This window comes from Pseudophryne corroboree, chromosome 2 (genome assembly GCF_028390025.1).
Source record: "Pseudophryne corroboree isolate aPseCor3 chromosome 2, aPseCor3.hap2, whole genome shotgun sequence".
Taxonomy (NCBI): domain Eukaryota; kingdom Metazoa; phylum Chordata; class Amphibia; order Anura; family Myobatrachidae; genus Pseudophryne; species Pseudophryne corroboree.
This window is the reverse complement of record NC_086445.1, coordinates 713,766,501-713,787,421: the sequence shown is the minus strand read 5'-3', so window position 1 is coordinate 713,787,421 and position 20,921 is coordinate 713,766,501. Positions and strand designations below refer to the sequence as shown.

General features: G+C 44.9%; 1 protein-coding gene across 4 annotated transcripts in view; it reads right to left on the bottom strand.

The window, feature by feature from the left end:
• Positions 1-20,921, bottom strand: part of CAMK1G (calcium/calmodulin dependent protein kinase IG) — a 439,226-nt gene that overhangs the window by 114,948 nt on the left and 303,357 nt on the right. For 2 of the 4 annotated variants that reach the window (XM_063955332.1, XM_063955331.1), the window contains one exon: positions 17,507-17,572. The exons of the other annotated variants lie outside the window; for them this stretch is intronic. The gene's annotated coding sequence lies outside the window, so the exon portion shown is untranslated. The remainder of the gene's footprint in view (positions 1-17,506; positions 17,573-20,921) is intronic. 4 annotated transcript variants of the gene reach the window in all.

Genomic DNA, 20,921 nt, shown 5'->3' with positions numbered 1-20,921 from the left:
ACTTGGACAGTATTCAGTCATCCTTGACACCAGCCACTCCAGCCCCTAGTCCAGCTCCAACTCTGCTAGCCTCTCCTGTCACTGCTTCTGTTTCCTGTCTCCATTTGCATACTCCAAACTAGGTTGATGGTAATCTCAAATTATGCCTGGGCTTCTTAAACTAATGTGAAATCCATTTCGAAATTACTTCCAGAAAACATTTGAACAGCAAGAACCAGAATAGCCTATATCGTCTCATTGCTGTCTGGTTCAGCCATGAATTTGGTATCACCATTGTAGGAGCATGCAGACCCTCTGCTGTCTAATTATATGGAATTAATTGGCAACTTCAGAAGAATTTTCGATGAGCCAGGCAGGCCAACCATGGCTGCATCTGACATTTTCTGGATTCATCAAGGCTTGCAAACTATTGGGCAGCTTGTGGTTCAGCTCCAGACTCTAGCTTCTGAGCTTTTAGTAGCAGCTTAAGTAGCAACTCGTGATCTTCCCGATAAGTTAAATGAACTAATTTCCTTGTGTATCAAAATTGATTTTTACACCCACGAGCGGGCCAAGAGTGATAGAGTTAAACCTTGATCAGTTCCTCATGCTTCCTCTCTGCCTCTAAGGACCTATGCAAACTGTCAAAGTCAGAAAAATATCACGCTACACACTGCCATATTTGCACCTCATGCGTGTCCCTGCTGCGCGTGCATGAGCTCTCCCGTGCGTGCGCATACTTGCTGTTGCGTGCACCCGCGGGCGCACGGTATGCGCATTTACGGTAGAGTTTGTATACATCTAGCGTGCGACTCAATCGTAACATATTTTAACCATATAATGTATTTTGTAGATTATGGTCCCTTTGATAGAATCTGAAAGTTTAGTTAATGTAGCATGTTCATAGACAAAGAGATCCCTCTTTGTTTGATACGAACGGTCAGACAGGGGTTATACAGTGGTGTTTAGTATCCATCGGAAGAGTATTTAATTAGCAATATTCCGGTGTTGGTTTGAAGCGGATTAATCGCTCGTGCGAATAGTTATGGACATAAGAAGTTTATGAACATTTACTGTATTTGCACTTTATTACCCATGCGGCGGGAAACCCAGTTTCCCACCCACCTGAGCAGTTAGGATTAGTCACAGCCCACCTGTATGAATCAACCTATGACCTTTTGTTATAATGCGAAGACGAATTCCTGTGTCCAATGAACAATAAGAATGTAGGGGCCATTGTACTGTATTGTGTGTAGTGTATAAAAGGACAAGCCGATCTGGGCCAGCTCTCTATTCTCCTCAACGGTTCTCATCACTGATAATCGGGAGCTGGACATCCAGAAGGCGCATGCGATTGTTTCCCTTTGTGCGTAAGTTTCTCTGCAATCATATTGTCTTCATTGTTATAAGCCATTCTCTCTCGTTCTCTCTCACTTTCTCTCATTCTCTCTCTCCTTCCCCCCCCTTTAAATGTAATTGTATCTTTATTGTATTTTGTGTGTAGTGATTCGGTTAGGTATTTTATGTTATCTTGGTAGTGTATAACTTGTATTGTATTATTCTTTTGCGATTGAACGTTCATTCATTTCCTTAAAAGGCGTTAGACCCTTAGACCGGTATTTGAGTGTTTATTATATTGCTAAGGGGTTCTCAGAGCGTCACATACGCTCATACAGCTTTTAAACTAACAAGGTTACACTGTGTTGCATTTACACCTTATCACTGCACAAGGGTTTACAGTATAAGTACATTGTTAATGGTATTGTTTTAAAGGTTTAACACTGTGAGCGTCAGCGCCGCTTGTGATCTCCTCGTGGTCTCAAGCGTCCGCTACGCTGATAGCGTATCATTACGTTAGTCGGCAGCCTATAGCGTGCTTGCCTGTACGCTCTAAGCCGTGAGCGAACGTGCCGCTCGTGCGTCTCGACCACGGCTAAGCGTTTGATACGCAACGTGCGTACTCTTACGGTATTCCATACGTCAATTGCGTACTGTGTTCTTTAACCTTTTAGAGTGTTTTAAATAAGATAAATATTAGGCTTTATCTATTGGCGGCTCGTCCGTCCTTCACATATCTGCACTAGGTAATTTCAGCAGACATTATCGGTCAGCAAAGGGCGGGAGGTAATATTCCTCGTAGTGCTGACCAGATAAGCGTCTGCTTCGCTTAGTAAAGGGTGCTGAAGGAATCCGGAACCGGAGGTAAGAACAATACGCTAGTGTCTTTTAAAACTGTTTTTTTTCTGTTCTGTCTTGCGTACGCACGCACGCATACATCTGCATTTCTTTTCATCCGTGTATTTTCACATATCACTCTCCTGTTTGCCATTTCACAATTGATAACGTGCTAAGAAAGATTTGTTGCTATTAGTAGTTAAAGAGTAAAAGTAATACATTAAGGGGTAATTTGTAAAGCACGCACACAGCTTTGCCTAAGATACAAGGAGAGACCTGTGTGGTGCTCGGTAGATGAATACAATTAAAGATCATCTACATTGATAAACGTGTTAATTGTATTTCTGTGGACATATCTGGCTGGCATACACGTGTTTCTAACAAAAGGGTGAGACTAGTGTACGCAACACAAAGGCCGACGCACGTAGCGTATATTACGCAACGGAACGTCTGGGTACGCCCACATAATTCAAATCACACGATAGTATTATTTTTAACAGGCGAAAAGGAGGCAACGCGATAAATAGCGCAAGTCAATTTTAGTGTCCAAAATTTTAAGCTAATAGATCCTTCTCCAATTTGCGTCTCATCTGGTCTAGACTGTTTACTGAATGAAAGGAATTTCTGCGCAGAAATAAAAAAATTAAAGTGTACATGTGGTGAGTGTTTGTATATATAAGTTTCTACAATTTTGGGTTGAACCACAAGAAGTCGAGTTCTCGTGAGGTACATACATGTAAGTGACGTGCATGGTGGCTTGGGAGGCATCCCTTGTTAAACATAAATTTGAGCATTAGAGTATAGCAGACCAGGAGGTCTACTGTAGCACAGACCAGGAGGTCCGGAACAGACCAGGAGGTCTAGGTACAGCAGACTAAGAAGTCCGCTATAGAGAATAGAGCACAACACCAGGAAGGGTTGGTGCGGAACCCATATAGGCCATTAAAGCTCTGGCTGAAGGAATTCGCAGCCGTAATTTTCGATTCCACTGGTCGCTCCGCACATAAGATTAGTTGCTTATGTGCAGAACGATTGTACCGCACGTAATTGTGTGCATTAGTTAGTAACCTGACCAGTACCATTTGCGTACGAAAGGGGTCATAAACGCTATTTGTACACTCTAACGTGATTTGTGTAATTTTTTTTATTTTAAGGGAGGTTCGCTGGTCACTCGGGAACTATCCAACAACCGATACTTGCTGGGGACTGGTAGGTCCAACACGCCCCAGTAAGTAAAGGTTCATAGGGGCCCTAGGTTGGGTACAGCAGCTCTGAATCAGTGATTGCAGTACTGGCCAACGTGGGCGAGGAGTGAGTGGAGTACTCGGTAAACTTCGCCGCCGGCCTGCCCCGGACATCTTGGTTTTTGTAAGGGTTCGCTGAAGACCCTGATTTGAAGGTCAGAGGTAGTGAAAGCAACACCTGCAAGTATGGGGGCCAGTTGTTCAGGTAGGGGGCGATCAACCTCGGTTCAGGTTGATTCAGTAAACCGGCCAATCGGGTCGGCAAGGTATGTAATGTGTGAAAAATACGGTTCACACACAGAGGTTTTATGTGATGAATGGGAAAGGATGACTGTGCATGACGGGGAAAAGTTTCCCCGAGTAGGTAGTTTTAGCCCAGATGTGTTACAAAATCTAAGGAGAAGGATATGTCTCATTAAATCAACAAAGAGATGGATCAAACATTATGACTACTTACAGTTATGGCAACAGGAGGGTGAAATACAGAGAGGATTGGCTCAGGCGGCTGGATCTAACCCTATCAGGAAACTGATAGCTATGGCACCACCGCCACCTTACATAACGGGAGAGAAGTTGGTTGCAGAGAATGACGCACTAATGTGTAATAAACAGGCACTTAGTAACTGTATAAATGTTAAGGATAATATGAATAAGATGAGTAATGCAAATATTAACCCGTGCAAGTTGTACCCTGTTTTAAACTTTCCCCAGGAGTGTGATCAAGAGGACGAGTCAACAACACTATCGGCACTCTCTCTAGCAGCCACCATATCAGAAACAGCAGTGGGCACGACCCAACCCGTAAGATTAGTATCCAAGGCCCCTAGCGGAGGGACAGGTGAGGTCGTATCAACGGGTAAGTACGGCACCATACACTATGCTGAAACCATTTCACCACAAGCTGTAGAATCTACTCAGAATGATGTTATTAAACTTAATCCCGTTAGGGTAATAGCAGTGCCAAATGGGAAAACGGATACTTCAGGAGTTACTCCTGTCAGAAACATTGCCATGCACTGTCCATTTTCCCGAATGGAATTAAGAGCAATAGTGTCTGAATTCCCTGATCCTAGTAAGGATCTAGTTGCTAGCCAGAAATACATTAGAGATCTAGGGAATACTGTAGAGCCCAATAACAAAGACTGGCAGATATTGCTGAGGGCATGTTTACCCTCCAATGTCGACTCAGCACAATTCTTAGCTGACTGTAAATTAGATGAAGATGTACCCCTTACGGATGTGTACAACCAAGACAATGTAAAGAGGATAAATTTACAGTTAAAAGAGTATTTTCCAGCTGTAGTTAAATGGAACAAAATTTTCTCCATTAAACAAAAAGAGTCAGAAACAGCTGCTGAGTATTTTCATAGGGCACTACTGGAAATGGCTAAATACACAGGCATAGAAGACATTAAAACAAATGCCAATCATAGAGAAGTAGCAGTATCTGTGTTAATGGATGGTTTAAAGGAGGTATTGAGGACAAGGGTACAGACCACGCAACCATGTTGGCGAGGTCTGTCGGTGGCTACTTTGAGAGAGGCTGCTATTGATCACGATCGGAATATCACCAGACACAGGGAGTCACAAAGTGATAAGTTAATGGCCGTAAGTATACAGGCCCTGACCACAAGGCAACCTTTGTATAAATCTCCAAACCCTGTGGGTAAGTCAAATGTGGTAACTTGTTATTCCTGTCATAGAGAGGGACATTTTGCACGAGACTGTAGAGTGAAAAACACACAAAAATCATATCAACCCCCTAGACGACGACATGACACACGAAATTGGGATCAGGGACCGCAGAGACGGAGTCATGAGCCACATGCAGGGGAAACAAAAAGGTATCCCCCAAAAAGAGACTGGCAAGTCTCTGGTAGTTCCCATTTACCCCCTTCTCAAGTAGTTGCTGCCTGCGCGATTCAGGGAGGTCACCATACCCAATAGGGGTGTGGCCACACCTGTAATCTGCAGCCAGTGAAATTGATTGCAAGCCTTGGAAGTGAACCCGAGGTCACAATCGATGTAGCTGGTAAACCATTAAACTTCCTTGTAGATACGGGGGCGGCCAAATCAGTGATAAATTCGACAGTGGGCATGAGAACCACTGGTAAGACAATTCCAGCCATGGGAGTAACGGGAGTAGTCCAGCACTACCCTGTTAGCAAACCAGCAGAGATTACAATAGGGCCTTTGCATACCAAGCATTGCTTTTTGCTGGCGGCATCGGCACCGACTAATCTCCTGGGAAGAGATTTATTGTGTAAAATGGGGTGCGTCATTTATTGTACTCCTGAAGGTGTATTCTTAGACATACCTGAGAATCACGCTCAGGAAGTGCGAGACATGCTAGACTCCCCATCAAAATTAATGTCACATACTGTTATGATAAATAGGAATCCATCCCAGGTAGAAGAAATGACATCCCAAATACCAGAGTCACTTTGGACTAAAGATGGACAAGACACTGGATTAATGGCAAACGTAGCTCCAGTAGTTGTGCAAGTAAAAGATGGCAGGATAGCTCCAAAAATCCCACAATACCCTCTGAAGCCAGAGGTGGAGTTAGGAGTATACCCCGTAATAGAGTGCTTGCTACAACAGGGCATTCTGGTAAGAACATCCAGCACTGCCAATAGTCCCATCTTCCCTGTGAAAAAGAGTGGGGGGAGGGGTTACAGGCTAGTACAGGATCTAAGGGGGATTAACAAAATAGTTGAGAGTCAGTTCCCCGTAGTGCCAAATCCAGCTGTCATCCTTATGCAAATCCCTCCCACTGCGAAATTTTTCACTGTTATTGACCTCTGCTCCGCCTTTTTCTCGGTACCCCTGCATCCTGACAGCCAATATTTGTTTGCATTTACATACAGAGGAGTCCAATACACATGGACTCGATTACCGCAAGGTTTCATAGACAGTCCAAGTATATTTTCACAGGCTTTGCATGATTGTTTACAGTCTTTCCAACCAGAGAGTGGATCAATATTGATACAGTATGTGGACGATTTACTCTTGTGTTCAGATTCACTGGAAGCGTCCCTGAAAGATACGAAACAGCTCCTGTTTCATCTTTCAGACACAGGACACAAGGTTTCCAAAGACAAGTTACAATTATGCCAGCCTAAAGTAAAATATCTGGGACACTGTCTAACACAAGGACTGAGACACCTGACCGCTGATAGAATTCAAGCAATTAGAGACATGACTCTGCCACAAACCCAGCAACAGATCAGAACGTTTTTAGAAATGTGTGGGTATTGCCGTAACTGGATCCCAGGGTTTTCCATTCTAGCATTACCGTTGCAGGAGATGGTCTCATCAAACAAACCTGATCGGATTTCGCATACAGACGAACCGAGATGGCATTTGAGAGACTTAAACAGTGCCTAACGCAGGCACCAGCATTAGGTATGCCAGACTATGGGAAACCCTTTGACATGTACGGAACAGAAAGTGCTGGTTGCGCGGCAGGCGTCCTAACCCAAAAGCAGGCCGGTAGCATACTACAGCGCTCAGCTAGACACGGTAGCGCGATCCCTCCCCACATGCTTGCGAAGTGTCGCTGCAATAGCATTGCTAGTTACAAAAAGCGAAGATGTAGTGCTAGGACACAACCTCACAATTCATACGCCACATGCAGTGTCAGCCTTGCTGAATTCTGCCCAAACCAGGCACGTCTCATCAGCGCGGTTTACAAGATGGGAATTGGCATTAATGGCCCCCGTAAACATCACCATAAGGAGATGCAGTGCATTAAATCCTGCAACATATCTCCCAGGTGTGCCTGGACAGGCACAAAGGGTGGAGGATGAGAGTGATGGGGAAGGAGGATTTAATACAAGGGATGACACACATGATTGTATGGAATATTTGACCCAAAATTTCACGGCAAGGCCTGACATCAGTGACAACCCACTGGAAGATGTAGATTTTACTTTCTACACTGACGGTAGTTGTCACAGACAGACGGACTCGGGAGACTTGTGTACTGGATACGCAGTCGTAGATGACCAAGGCACCATAGAAGCAGAACCGCTAGGCCCACCTCACTCAGCCCAGGTTGCTGAACTGGTTGCCCTAACCAGAGCATGTGAATTGGCTAAGGGAAAGTCAGCCAATATCTACACCGATTCTAGATACGCCTTCGGGGTAGTCCATGATTTCGGAGCCCTATGGCGCCTCAGAAATTTCATGACGGCAGCTGGTACACCGGTAGCGCATGCAGCTCACATCAAAAGGCTTCTAACAGCGATACAGGAACCTGACAGAGTGGCTGTTATCAAGTGTAAAGCACATACATATAGCCAAGACCCGGTATCACTTGGTAACAGCCGAGCAGACGAAGCTGCTTAGTTAGCAGCTGGTACCCCCAGACAGACAGACACCACACAAATGATGGTATTCAATACCATCAACACACAGAAGTTGTGTGAAATGCAAAATTTGTGTTCCACACAGGAAAAGGCAGTTTGGAGGTCAAAAGGATATGGCCAGGAGTCCTCAGGACTCTGGACAGATGGACAGGGTAAACCAGTGGCACCCAGAGCATACCTTCCATGTTTAGCTGAAGCAGCACATGGGCTGACTCATCTGGGCAAGGAAGGAATGTGCAAGTTGGTAAGAGCATATTGGTGCGCCCCAGGATTCTCATCCCATGCAGGTAAGAGAGCAATGTCATGCCTTACCTGCTTGAGGAAGAACATCGGAAAGGCAATACCAACAGAACCATCTCATATCCCACCTACAGGCGGCCCTTTTCAGGTAATACAGATTGATTTTATACAATTACCCCCTTGTCGAAATTTGAAATATGTACTTGTTTGTATAGATGTGTTTTCAAATTGGGTCGAAGCATTTCCTGCGGCCACAAATACCGCTATGTTTACTGCTAAGAAAATTGTGCAGGAATTTGTGTGTAGATACGGTATCCCAAGAATAATTGAAAGTGATAGAGGTACCCATTTTACAGGTGATGTCTTTCAAGGAATGTGTAAGTTGATGGGAATTGATAGTAAACTGCACACTCCGTACCGCCCCCAGGCGAGTGCGAAAGTAGAAAGAGTGAACAGCACTATTAAAAATAAATTGAGCAAAGTTATGGCAGAAACAGGATTAACATGCCCAGAAGCTTTACCCATTGTACTATACAGCATCAGAACCACTCCCAGGTCCCCTCTTAATCTGTCCCCCTTTGAAATTCTGTTTGGTCGACAACCGCATGTTATGATTAACCCTCAGGATGATTTGAAGTGTAACAATGAAGTGACTGTAAAATACCTGGTTAACATGAGTAAACAGCTAAGGAATCAGAATGACAATCTGAAGTTAATGATTCCTGATTTGCCAGATAGTAATTGTCATGACATTGAACCTGGGGATTATGTAATGATACGGAATTTTCTACGCTCAGGTTGCCTTATTGACAGATGGGAAGGACCATACCAAGTCTTATTGATTAGCATGACAGCATTGAAGGTTGCCGAGAGAGAGACTTGGGTTCATTCGTCCCATTGTAAGAAGGTTGCTGATCCAGAGAGGTCCCGTGATAAAGAACAGACGGTAGAGGAAGTTGTATCACTGGAGTGTCTGTTTCAGGAGGATTGAGATGGCACCTGAGCATTGAAAATAATAAGATCGGAGGCAGTTGTCGATCCCCTGTTCCCTTTTATTGTTTTTCTCCACTTCCCATCCCATTTCCCTCAATTATTTCTTTCCCCCTTCTCATTCTTCTCCATTTCCTCCTATAAGATGGACTTGCCCCAAGAGACTGTGATCCGGATTTTCCTGTTGACCATGATGTTGACCAGAGCAGTCTGTTCCGGCGAGAGTACCATGGAGGTCGAGAGAGGTTCTGGAATGGGTTCTGATGACAGAGATGGAGGCGTAGATTTCCAAGAACAACATAATCACCGAGTAAAGGCGAGTATCAGAAAACGATCTGGTAGCATTGACAATAGAAGAAATTGTGAAGGATTGTTAGCTGAAGAGAACTGTATCTGTAGACTCTGTGACAGTGTAGTTGAGGATGGGTGTATCAAGAAATGCCAATCCAGTTTTAATATCCACATGGACCGGCATCCATTGAGTGACTATCACTCCTTAGTGGTTAGAGTGTTAAATCAGACAGATTGTTGGGTATGCTCTCAAGTACCTCAAGGCCATAGCAAATCAGGATTAGTGCCCTTCCCTTTAACTATAGGGGAGGTACTTGAGCTAAGTGGTGGGAGGCCGGTGGACAGGAGGTTTAATATCTCCAGCCCTCCTAGTTTGAAGCTCCACCAATATCATGTGGATAGATCCCTAGTATGTTTTAACATTTCCAATCCCCGAAAGCCGGGAAATTGGGAAGTGTCATGGAATAACCAAACCATGACCTTTTCATACAGAGCCGATAGAATGCCTACAGATACAGAACTTATACGCCACATAGCCGGTAGCGGAAAATATTTCCGATATAGGTATACCCTAGGAAGTAGGACCATGAGAGTTGGAGAGGTATCACCAGGATACTGTGTACATATCGTACAAACTGATACGTGTACTAAACAGATGGGAGAATTAGGGTTAGGAGATTTCATATGGAAAGTGTGTAATATGGTAATGTCCTACTCCGTCCCATATGTTCTCCCCGATGATACATATTTCATATGCGGGAGGAAGGCGTATAAGTGGCTTGCCCCAAACTCAGAAGGATTATGTTATATTGGAAAAGTACTGCCTGAAGTAATGACCGTATCACATACTAAAATGAAAGATATTCACCGCGGTGCCCAAGCTCCTTATACTCACACTCATTACGAGCACATCGTTAAACGCCACCTAATAGAAAGAACAGAGCATCCGGCCTCTGACCTGATCCATGAATCCACCGGGATTCAGGTTCTACTCGCGTTAGACATCACTCGCACCGCCAGAGGAGTGTTGAATTATAAATACATATCAGCGCTTGCAAATTTATTAGACAATATCACTGAAATGTATGACGACACATTCAGGTATACCGGAAGGGAGCTCCAAGCTTATAAAACAGAACTGGTTCAGCATAGGATGATTCTCAATTATCTCACAGCTGTGACAGGCGGGTATTGTGTTACCCTAGCGACTCAGTATGGAATAAAGTGCTGCACATATATTACAAACAGTACCGAGGACCCGACCGAGGTCATAGACAAAAAGATGGATGACATTTTGCAATTAAAATGGGAGTTCCGAAGGAAACACAATCTCACCCTTGCCGCTGTGGGTAATGAGCTGACCAGTTGGGTGTCATGGTTGAACCCACGAAATTGGTTCTCTGGTTTAGGAGAATGGGCTCAAGGAATTATAATGGATGTAGGGAAATTTCTTCTGTGTATCTTGGGTGTTGTCATATCGATTGGTTTGATATTCAGATGCGTTCAGGCTTTAACGAAGTGTAAACGAAGTTCTAAGGTGATGAGTTTAAGGAGTGAGGACATTATAATTCCAATGGATTTGATTTATGACCCAACGATAGAGACAATGTTGTGATGAAAATGTGATTCCACGGTCCGTTTCTTTCACCCGTTTCTCCTTTGTTTCTCTCCAAGGTAAAAAGACATCCGCTTGGAAGAAGAATTTGACAACCTTTTACACAGAAAACTGATGGACTATGCCATAGACCCCCCATATCCCTAGTACCTTTAATTTTACGCTAGCCCAACACTTTTTGTAAGTCTATGGACATTGATAAAGCTTTGCTTGCGTTTATTGGCAAAAGCACAAAGAGACTACAGTCAACATGTACATCGAGACATGACAAGACAAGACCTCAATCGGCAAATGTATATTAAACTCACATAGTTTATCACTGCATTTACCATAAGTGTTCTTTATCTTCATCTCTACAACCTTCAGGTAATGACACACATAGTCGATAGGGAATACAGGCACAGATATCAGCACCCACATATCCCCCCTACTCATGTATCATCGACTAAAATGTGCTCCCCCATTTTGTTGCAACCAAAAGCCTAAAAGAGCTCGGTAAAGTTTGACAGCCCATCCACAGACCCTTAATACGGGATAAGAAGGAATTCAAATGTATACTTCGCAATACCTCGAAGCTTGATTTAAAACACGTACGGCACGATGATACATGACCCCCCAAACATGGATTCATACACACATGCTACTGCTATCTCACTAGGTCATACCCTTTTTTTACCTTCTCCTCTCCTCCCCTACCCAACCATAGAAATGTATTTACACATGACATATATTTTTCTCTTTTTGAAATGTTTTAGAAAGTGGCAGTTATTGGTGACTGCCAAAGGGTGGACTGTCAAAGTCAGAAAAATATCACGCTACACACTGCCATATTTGCACCTCATGCGTGTCCCCGCTGCGCGTGCATGAGCTCTCCCGTGCGTGCGCATACTCGCTGTTGCGTGCACCCGCGGGCGCACGGTATGCGCATTTACGGTAGAGTTTGTATACGTCTAGCGTGCGACTCAATCGTAACATATTTTAACCATATAATGTATTTTGTACATTATGGTCCCTTTGATAGAATCTGAAAGTTTAGTTAATGTAGCATGTTCATAGACAAAGAGATCCCTCTTTGTTTGATACGAAGGGTCAGACAGGGGTTATACAGTGGTGTTTAGTATCCATCGGAAGAGTATTTAATTAGCAATATTCCGGTGTTGGTTTGAAGCGGATTAATCGCTCGTGCGAATAGTTATGGACATAAGAAGTTTATGAACATTTACTGTATTTGCACTTTATTACCCATGCGGCGGGAAACCCAGTTTCCCACCCACCTGAGCAGTTAGGAATAGTCACAGCCCACCTGTATGAATCAACCTATGACCTTTTGTTATAATGCGAAGACGAATTCCTGTGTCCAATGAACAATAAGAATGTAGGGGCCATTGTACTGTATTGTGTATAGTGTATAAAAGGACAAGCCGATCTGGGCCAGCTCTCTATTCTCTTCAACGGTTCTCATCACTGATAATCGGGAGCTGGACATCCAGAAGGCGCATGCGATTGTTTCCCTTTGTGCGTAAGTTTCTCTGCAATCATATTGTCTTCATTGTTATAAGCCATTCTCTCTCGTTCTCTCTCACTTTCTCTCATTCTCTCTCTCCTTCCCCCCCTTTAAATGTAATTGTATCTTTATTGTATTTTGTGTGTAGTGATTCGGTTAGGTATTTTATGTTATCTTGGTAGTGTATAACTTGTATTGTATTATTCTTTTGCGATTGAACGTTCATTCATTTCCTTAAAAGGCGTTAGACCCTTAGACCGGTATTTGAGTGTTTATTATATTGCTAAGGGGTTCTCAGAGCGTCACATACGCTCATACAGCTTTTAAACTAACAAGGTTACACTGTGTTGCATTTACACCTTATCACTGCACAAGGGTTTACAGTATAAGTACATTGTTAATGGTATTGTTTTAAAGGTTTAACACTGTGAGCGTCAGCGCCGCTTGTGATCTCCTCGTGGTCTCAAGCGTCCGCTACGCTGATAGCGTATCATTACGTTAGTCGGCAGCCTATAGCGTGCTTGCCTGTACGCTCTAAGCCGTGAGCGAACGTGCCGCTCGTGCGTCTCGACCACGGCTAAGCGTTTGATACGCAACGTGCGTACTCTTACGGTATTCCATACGTCAATTGCGTACTGTGTTCTTTAACCTTTTAGAGTGTTTTAAATAAGATAAATATTAGGCTTTATCAAAACCAACAGACCTTGTCTCACTCCTGAAGAATGCTCTAGAAGACAACTTGAAAAGTTGTGCTTATATTGTGCTGCTTCAGGGCATTTCCTTAGTTTTTGTCATTTCCATCCAGGAAGCTCTAGAACTTAACATGTGAAGGAGAAGTCAGGTTAGGGATACTACAGGAACCTTCTTCCAGTCCGGATTGCATTCTGCCTGCAACTATTGAGACTGCCCAAGAATCCAGATTTCAGTCTGCTCTCATTGATTCTGGTGCTGCCGACAACTTCCTCATGCTCTCTATAGTTCACGACCTGGGAATACCTGTCAAGGCTCCACCCAACATCTTTAACTTTGATGGATACTATTCATATAATCGAAAGTGCTACCAACCAACAGACCTTACCAGTGACTTTACATATTTGGGTGTTACATACTGAACAGATCAAATTCCTCTTGATTCCCAGAGACACTCATGATATAGTCCTAGGATTACTGTTGTTACAGCTCTGCAATCCGCAGTTTGACTGGTCCACCTTACAGCTTCCTGCCTGGAGCCCATACTGTTTCAAACCTGTCTTCATCATATTATGCTACTACAGTCACCTCATGTTCAACCAGAGATACCAGAGGCCTCAGATTAGTTACTGCCAGACCAAGAGTGGGACTGTATGACTGGTCTCATCCCTGGAACTATCTCCACACTGTACCCATACTTCATGTGGGCAACCAGCTAAGTAACCCATCTACTAGGAGTGCCGGGCCATTGGATATTTACACACACACACACACACATATGTTTTGGTTCAGGATAAATTTTTGCGTTTTGGTTCGGGTTTTGCAAACTCACCCTCATGTGTTTTTGCTCTGTATTTTATTAAAACAATGCTACAAACAGCTGGAATCATGTAATTTGAACCTGTATTTGTTCCTATAGTATTTTTAATTTCCAGTCATTTGCAGTCAATTTTGACCACCTTAGAGCTCACAAAAGACTTTTCACCAAAGTTGGCCAAAGGCTGCAGCAAACTTGGTGGCTTCTAAGTGACAAAGCAGTGACACAGACACATTGCCTTTCTAATAGCACTGGCAGTAGAGAAAAGTGGTGCAAGATGGAAATGTCCATGGGATCTCCCTTATGTTGCATATTAAAAAGGACATGCACAATTTAACAAGCCAAGCACTTGTGGCTGAAGTGCATGATTTGTTTGGGCCCCCACAAAACAAGCAACCAATGGGATTAAGGCAGTTAACATTATTATTTTGTTAATGATTTCTACAGTGGGAAGATGACATCTTTATCATCCTCACCCTCATCAGTGTTTACATCATCACGCAACTCATCCCCACTGGAATCCACCATTACAGAAGTCTCTGTACTTGTTGCAAAAATTCTTTCTCATGGAATTTGTGGTTCATTTTGATGAACATTGGGCCTAATTCAGAGTTGATCGCAGCAGCAAATTTGTTAGCAGTTGGTCAAAACCATGGGGGTCATTCAGACCTGATTGTACGCTGCCTTTTTCGCAGCTGCACGATCAGGTCTGAACAGCGCATGCGCATGGGCCGCAATGCGCAGGCACGTCGGTCGCTGGCGAAGGCCATTGCCATGGAGCGATGGAACTAATGAGGAAATCGTTTGCAGTGGCGAATGCAAGAAGGTTGACAGGAAGAGGCCGTCCGGGGGATTAAACTCACCGTTTTCAGGGAGATTCCAGGAAAATGCAGGCCTGCCCGGCCGTTTCCAGGGAGGGTTTCTGACATCAGCTTCTTCCAGGATCATTGCAGTGGCTGACTAAGTTCTGGGCTGTGCAGAAACTGCACAAACTTTTGTTTGTGCAGCTGACTGCACAGCCGATCGCACCCCTGCACCCAGCGATTACCCCCTCCCTTGTAGGTGGCGATTACCTGGTCTCAGCAGTGCAAAAAATAGCCTGCGTGCAACCAGGTCTGAATTAGGCCCCATGTGCACTGCAGGGGGTGGGGGCAGATATAACATGTGCAGAGAGAGTTAGATTTGGGTGGGGTGTGTTCAAACTTAAATCTAAATTGCAGTGTCAAAATAAAGCAGCCAGATTATAACCCACCCAAATCTAACTCTCTCTGCAAATATTATATCTGCCACACCTGCAGTGCACATGGGGGGGTCATTCCGACCCATTCGTACGCTGCAATCTTTCGCAGCCATGCGAACGGGTCAGAACTGTGCATGCGCACGGGCGGCAATGCGCAGGCACATCGCTGCCTGGCGACGGTCATCGCCGGGCAGTGACGAGGGGAACAAAGAAAGCGTTCGCAGTGGCGAATGCATGAAGATTGACAGGAAGAGGCCGGCCGGGGTGGTGGCAACTCACCGTTTCCTGGGAGTGCCGAAGAAAATGCAGGCATGTCCGGCCGAATGCAGGGAGGGTTCCTGACGTCAGCTCCAGGAAGGATCGTCGCAGCGGGTGCATAAGTCTTGAGCTGTGCAGAGACTGCACAAATATTTTGCTTATGAAGTCTCTGCACAGCAGATCGCAGACCTGCAAAGCCCTAACCCCCTCCCCTGTAGGCGGCGATTACCTGATCGCAGCAGTGCTAAAAGTAGCCTGCTAGCGATCAGGTCGGAATGACCCCCATGGTTTTGCCCAACTGCTAACAAATTTGCTGCTGCGATCAACTCTGAATTACCCCCATCATCTTTTCCACATTTTGAGGAAGTAGCCTCTTACGTCAATTACTCACAAGGGCTCGGCAGTGCTGAAAACTCTTTATGAGTACACGCTGGAGAGTTGGCAACTTAAGTAAAGCTTAACTCCCAGTAGTCAAAGTGACTGCCTGACATGCTCATTTGTACACTGTAATTAAAATAGTCATCCAAAATTGGATGGTTACTGTATCAGATTGAATCACTGTAGAGGTGTCACTAATTGTAGGCAATTCTCTTAGACCCGACCAGATGTTAAAATGTTGTGTGCTGAGTTAATTCAGCCTCATCACCGTTCAGCCTAGTCTTTTGTGAAGAGAGAGACAGAGAGAGACAGTATCAGGGGGATAGAGACAGGGTCAGGAAGAGAGACAGGAAGACAGAGACAGTGTCAAGGAGAGGGGGAGAAGGAGAGAGCAACAGTGTCAGGGAGAGAGGGGGAGAGAGAGACACAGTGCCAGGGAGAGAGAGACAATGTCATGGAGAAAGAGGGGGGAGAGAGACAGTGTCAGGGACAGAGAGACAATGTCAGTGGAAGAGAGACAGTGTCAGGGAGAGAGAGAGACAGTGTCAGGGAGAGATAGTGTCAAGGAGAAAGGGAAAGGGAGAGAAAGTCAGTGTCAAGTAAAGAGGGAGAGAGAAACAGTTTCAGGGAAAGAGAGGGAGAGAGACAGTGTCAGGGAGAAAGAGGGAGGGAGAGAGACAGTGTCAGGGAGAGAGGGAGACAATATCAGGGAGAGAGAGAGTCAGTTTTAAGGAGAGAGATACAGTGTCAGGGAGAGAGAAAGACAGTGTCAGAGAGAGAGAGAGAGAGAGAGAGAGAGAGTCAGGAAGAGAGTGAGGGAAAAAGTGAGAGAGACAGTGTCACTGTCACTCCCTATGTCATGGCTGGTTGCTGTTCCTGCATTATCTGAAGCCTATAAAGGGTGGAATTCCTCCTCATTACTACCTCTTGCTACAGTTGGTGGCATGGCAAATTGAACTGTTCTTGTAAGTGCTGCAATCTTCTACATGCTGTTGCTGAATTATGAAAATGTCCCACAATTTTTCAGGCCACATACAGCAGCCCCTGCATGCACCTGTCATTTAAAAAAAAATAAAAAAATTCTGTACCACCAAGTTGATTGTGTGTGCAAAACATGGGATGTGTTCAAATTCACCCAGTTGTAATGCTCTCACACTATTACTGGCATTATCACAAATGACAAATCCTGAGGAGAACCATAGAGGGGTCAGCCATTTTGCAAAGACATGACTTATCTTTTCTTACAGGTTGACACTGGTATTCCTTATAGTGAAGCCACTGGTTGACACAGAGAGATGCCTGCTTTTGAATGAGCTGGCACTTTGTGTTACATTCTGCTGCTGCTTAAGCATATATGTAATATTTAGCTTAACGAGTGCCACTTGTCCACATAACTGTTGTTAAGTGGATAGTAGGTACAATGGCATTTTGTAGGCAAAGAATCAGTTTTTTTAAAAACATCCTGGTACGGGCGAGGAAATGCTTTTCTGGTAAAGTGGAACCGAGATAGAATTTGGTAGCGGGGACACAGGACCTAAACCAGACATATTACTGGAGGATATTTGCTGCAGATCTAATACTAGCATAACCATCATAGCTTCAATGATCCACTGTACAACTGGATGGCAGCTTTCATACTTGCTTCCTCCTGCAAAGGATTGTGTCACAGTCAATTTTTGTTTAAAACTACTAGTAGGCTTCTTGGTCCTCACCTGGGATGAAGATTGACTCCCAGCAGCAGCAGCAGGCCTAGCACTCAAGGATTGTTCTGAGGGATCCTAAATAGAGAAGAGTCAGTTAGCCTTAGCAAATTGGATGTAAGAGTACTACCTCAATTTACTAATAAGGAGATTGATAATGAAGGTTCTGGCAGTGGAGATTGCAAGTGCTGAGATATAGCTTAGAGATGGGAAATAGCTGATGCTGGACTGCTTGGTATTATTTTAGCAGATTTTTCAGATGACAAAATCTTTGCATGAGCACGATGCAAATTATGTGACAGAGAGGAGGTTCCTAGATGATTAACATCCCTATCCCTACTTACTTTGGCTTTACAAACACTACAGATGGCTTGACAATTGTCAGGATTTGGGTAAAAAATAAATGCACATATAGTATGAGGTGGATTGTTTTGGTTTTATACCCAGCCATGACAGTGGTCTTCTTCTTATAATGGGCAAGAACTGCATCTACTGGTGCCTAACTTACACAAACAACATCTTCATCATCAACATCCATTAATGGAATCAGCTACACAAATATCCCACTCATCCTGTTGCACTTCCACAGTAGCATCCTCAATTTCTATGCCATTATTGTGCTGCTCATCATCACATTGGCAGAGGGTACACAATGGTGGAAGGAGGCTTCTCTATGACTACAGTATAAAAAATGGCAGACTCACACAAAGAGGGGGGTGGCTGTATGAGGAATGTACCTCAGTACAGTGCAGTAGAGAATTCTTTCAATGTTGAAACAATCCAAAGTAGTCACCTGTGAAGTGAGTTCAGGCACTGCTAGCTTGAGTCAGGTTATTCCTCTAATTAGACTTTTGGAAAATCAGCTTGAGAAACTGAAGGAGGATGTGGAATGAAGCGATTCAGCTTGGAATGTTGGAATTCACTTCACCAGGATCCAAGGGTTGTCAACATTTTGCCATTGGATCACTACATTTTGGTGACTGTGCTTGAGCCTAGGTTTAAGCGTAGATTATGTTTTTCTTTCCAGATGACTCAGATCTTAAGAGATGCAAAGAGCTCCTGGTGAGCAAGTTGTCAGCTCAAGTGGCACATGATGAGTCTCCTGCTACAGTTTCTCTGGCATCTGTTGCTGCCAGGAAAAACCTGAGCTTTCCCAAAAGCAGATGAGTCAACACAACATTATGACATCTGGTTGGGTCTATAAAGTTTCCCAAAATGATTGACATCTTTACCGTAACTCTATCTGATATGGTCATCATCCATAGAATGGTGGAGGATTATTTTAATGACAGTGTACAAATAGACATGTCAAATAGACATGTCAAGCAGTCCCTTTGACTAACGGAAGGAAAAAAAGGCAATTTGGATACCCACTCTCCAATGTGTACTTGGAAAAAGTTTTAAGCACAGCTGAAATCAATTTCAGCATATTGTGTAAAGATGATATAAACAAGCCCAGAGAGGAGATGCAGCTGACCATATCGGGGACGGAGCCCCCCATGCACCTTTCCTGGACAAGTGTGTGGAGACTTGCCATTCCCTGTATTATCTCCCCATCTCACCCAGGAGAGTAGATAAGTATGGGTTAAGAGGCTGATTCAGGTTGCATCGCAAACGTGATGCGACCGGAAAATCGAGGGGACCCGTCCTGTGCATGAGCCTGCATTTAATGCGGGTGATTCGCAGTAATTGCAAACTCCTCTGCTTGATTGACAGGCAGGGGCATTTGTGGGGTGGCAACGCTCCGTTTTCTAGGTTGAAATGGAGTGTTGCAGGGGCATCCCTTAACGAACGGGGGTATGGCGGAGCGAACGGGGGTGGTATCGGTGGCTTTTTCAGGGTGGCTGCACACGCAGCCACTTCTAACTAAAAAATGTCGGCGGGTCTCATGCCATTGCAGCCAGGCTGCGCTGGCAGGAAGCATCCACAATTTCAGCATTCACACTGTAATAACTGTGCGATCGCAATTTCAGTGTGATCGCAGTGGGTGAGCGTTGGGCTGCATGCTGGACAGCCTTGCCCTGCTATTGGTGGGGGAGGCATTTGATATGCCAGCTGTCGTGATCCCGGAACTCACCATACCAATGCCAGAATCCCAACAGCCGGCATACTGATAACTATTCTCCCTCTTGGGGTGTCCACAACACACCTGGAGGGAGAATAAATAGCAAGGTATGCGTAGCGCGCTATCGTGCCCGCAGCGTGGTGAGCGCAGTGTGCCCACAAGGGGCTCTTTTGCGCTCACCCCGCTGCCTGCCCGGCGGTCGAGACCCCGGCGTCGCTATGCTGGGCACCGGGAGCCCAAGCGCCGGCATACATACTACACCCATGGGTGGCACCCAGCATGCGATTCAGAGGATTGCAGAGGTTGGATACAGTACGGGTCGGATAAATTACAGGTAGACATGCCAGCTGTAGCTTACAGGTAATAGTGCACTAACTTTGACAGTAGGCACGAGGGTCAATACCCCAGGTGGTGTCTGTGAGGATGATGATGGGCCAGGTACTGCAGTGTAAACAGCACTCTCTCAGTAGTAGGGGAGATGTACTAAGCCTTGGAGAGTGATAAAGTGGATAGAGATACTGTAAACTACCAACCTACCATTGGCGTTTCTATAATGGGTGCAATATGTGCGGTGCACATGGGCCCCTGGGTCCAGGGGGGACCCACACCACATACACTGCACCAGTTTTGATACTTACCTTTCCGGAGAAAAGCACCAGGAGCTGCGATCGCGGTGGTAATCACCGCCAAAATGGCCTCCGTAGCCAAATTGGTCTCCGGAACATGGCGGGCTCCATGTTTCCGGAGACCTGCGCATGAGCACTAGGGGAGTCTACAGTGCCGTATAGAGGAGGGGGAGGAGGGGGCCCACCCGGAGGTGCACCCAGGCCCCCTCCTCTGTTGAAACACCCTGCAAAAAAACAGCTCCTAACTGACAGTTTTCAAACACAGCCAGAGCTTTCAGGAGCGATTGGCTAGTACTTTATAACTCTCCGCTTTATCACTTTTCACAGCTTAGTACATCTGCTCCAGTGCCTGTCATGACTAGCTTGTGTGTGGCTCTGGGTGGACTCCAAAAGGCTGAAAGCCGTGACAACGGCTCTCTTAGCCAATCAGAGGTCAACCCATTGATTTCAATGTGATGTTGAAATTAGCACTGAAATCCAAAAAACGCAGGATCTGACGGCAGAAAGATGACGTTGCCTTGATTTGGAATTCGAGCCTGGCAGGAAAATCCGAACCATGGTTCGGATTCTCTTGGTTCCCGGAAGTTCGGGAGGGCTCGCTTGCTCATCTCTAATTATAATAAATCATTCTGAGCCAAAGATTTCTGATATAGAAAGTAGAGATGAGCGGGTTCGGTTCCTCGGAATCCGAACCCCCCCGAACTTCAGCCTTTTTACACGGGTCCGAGGCAGACTC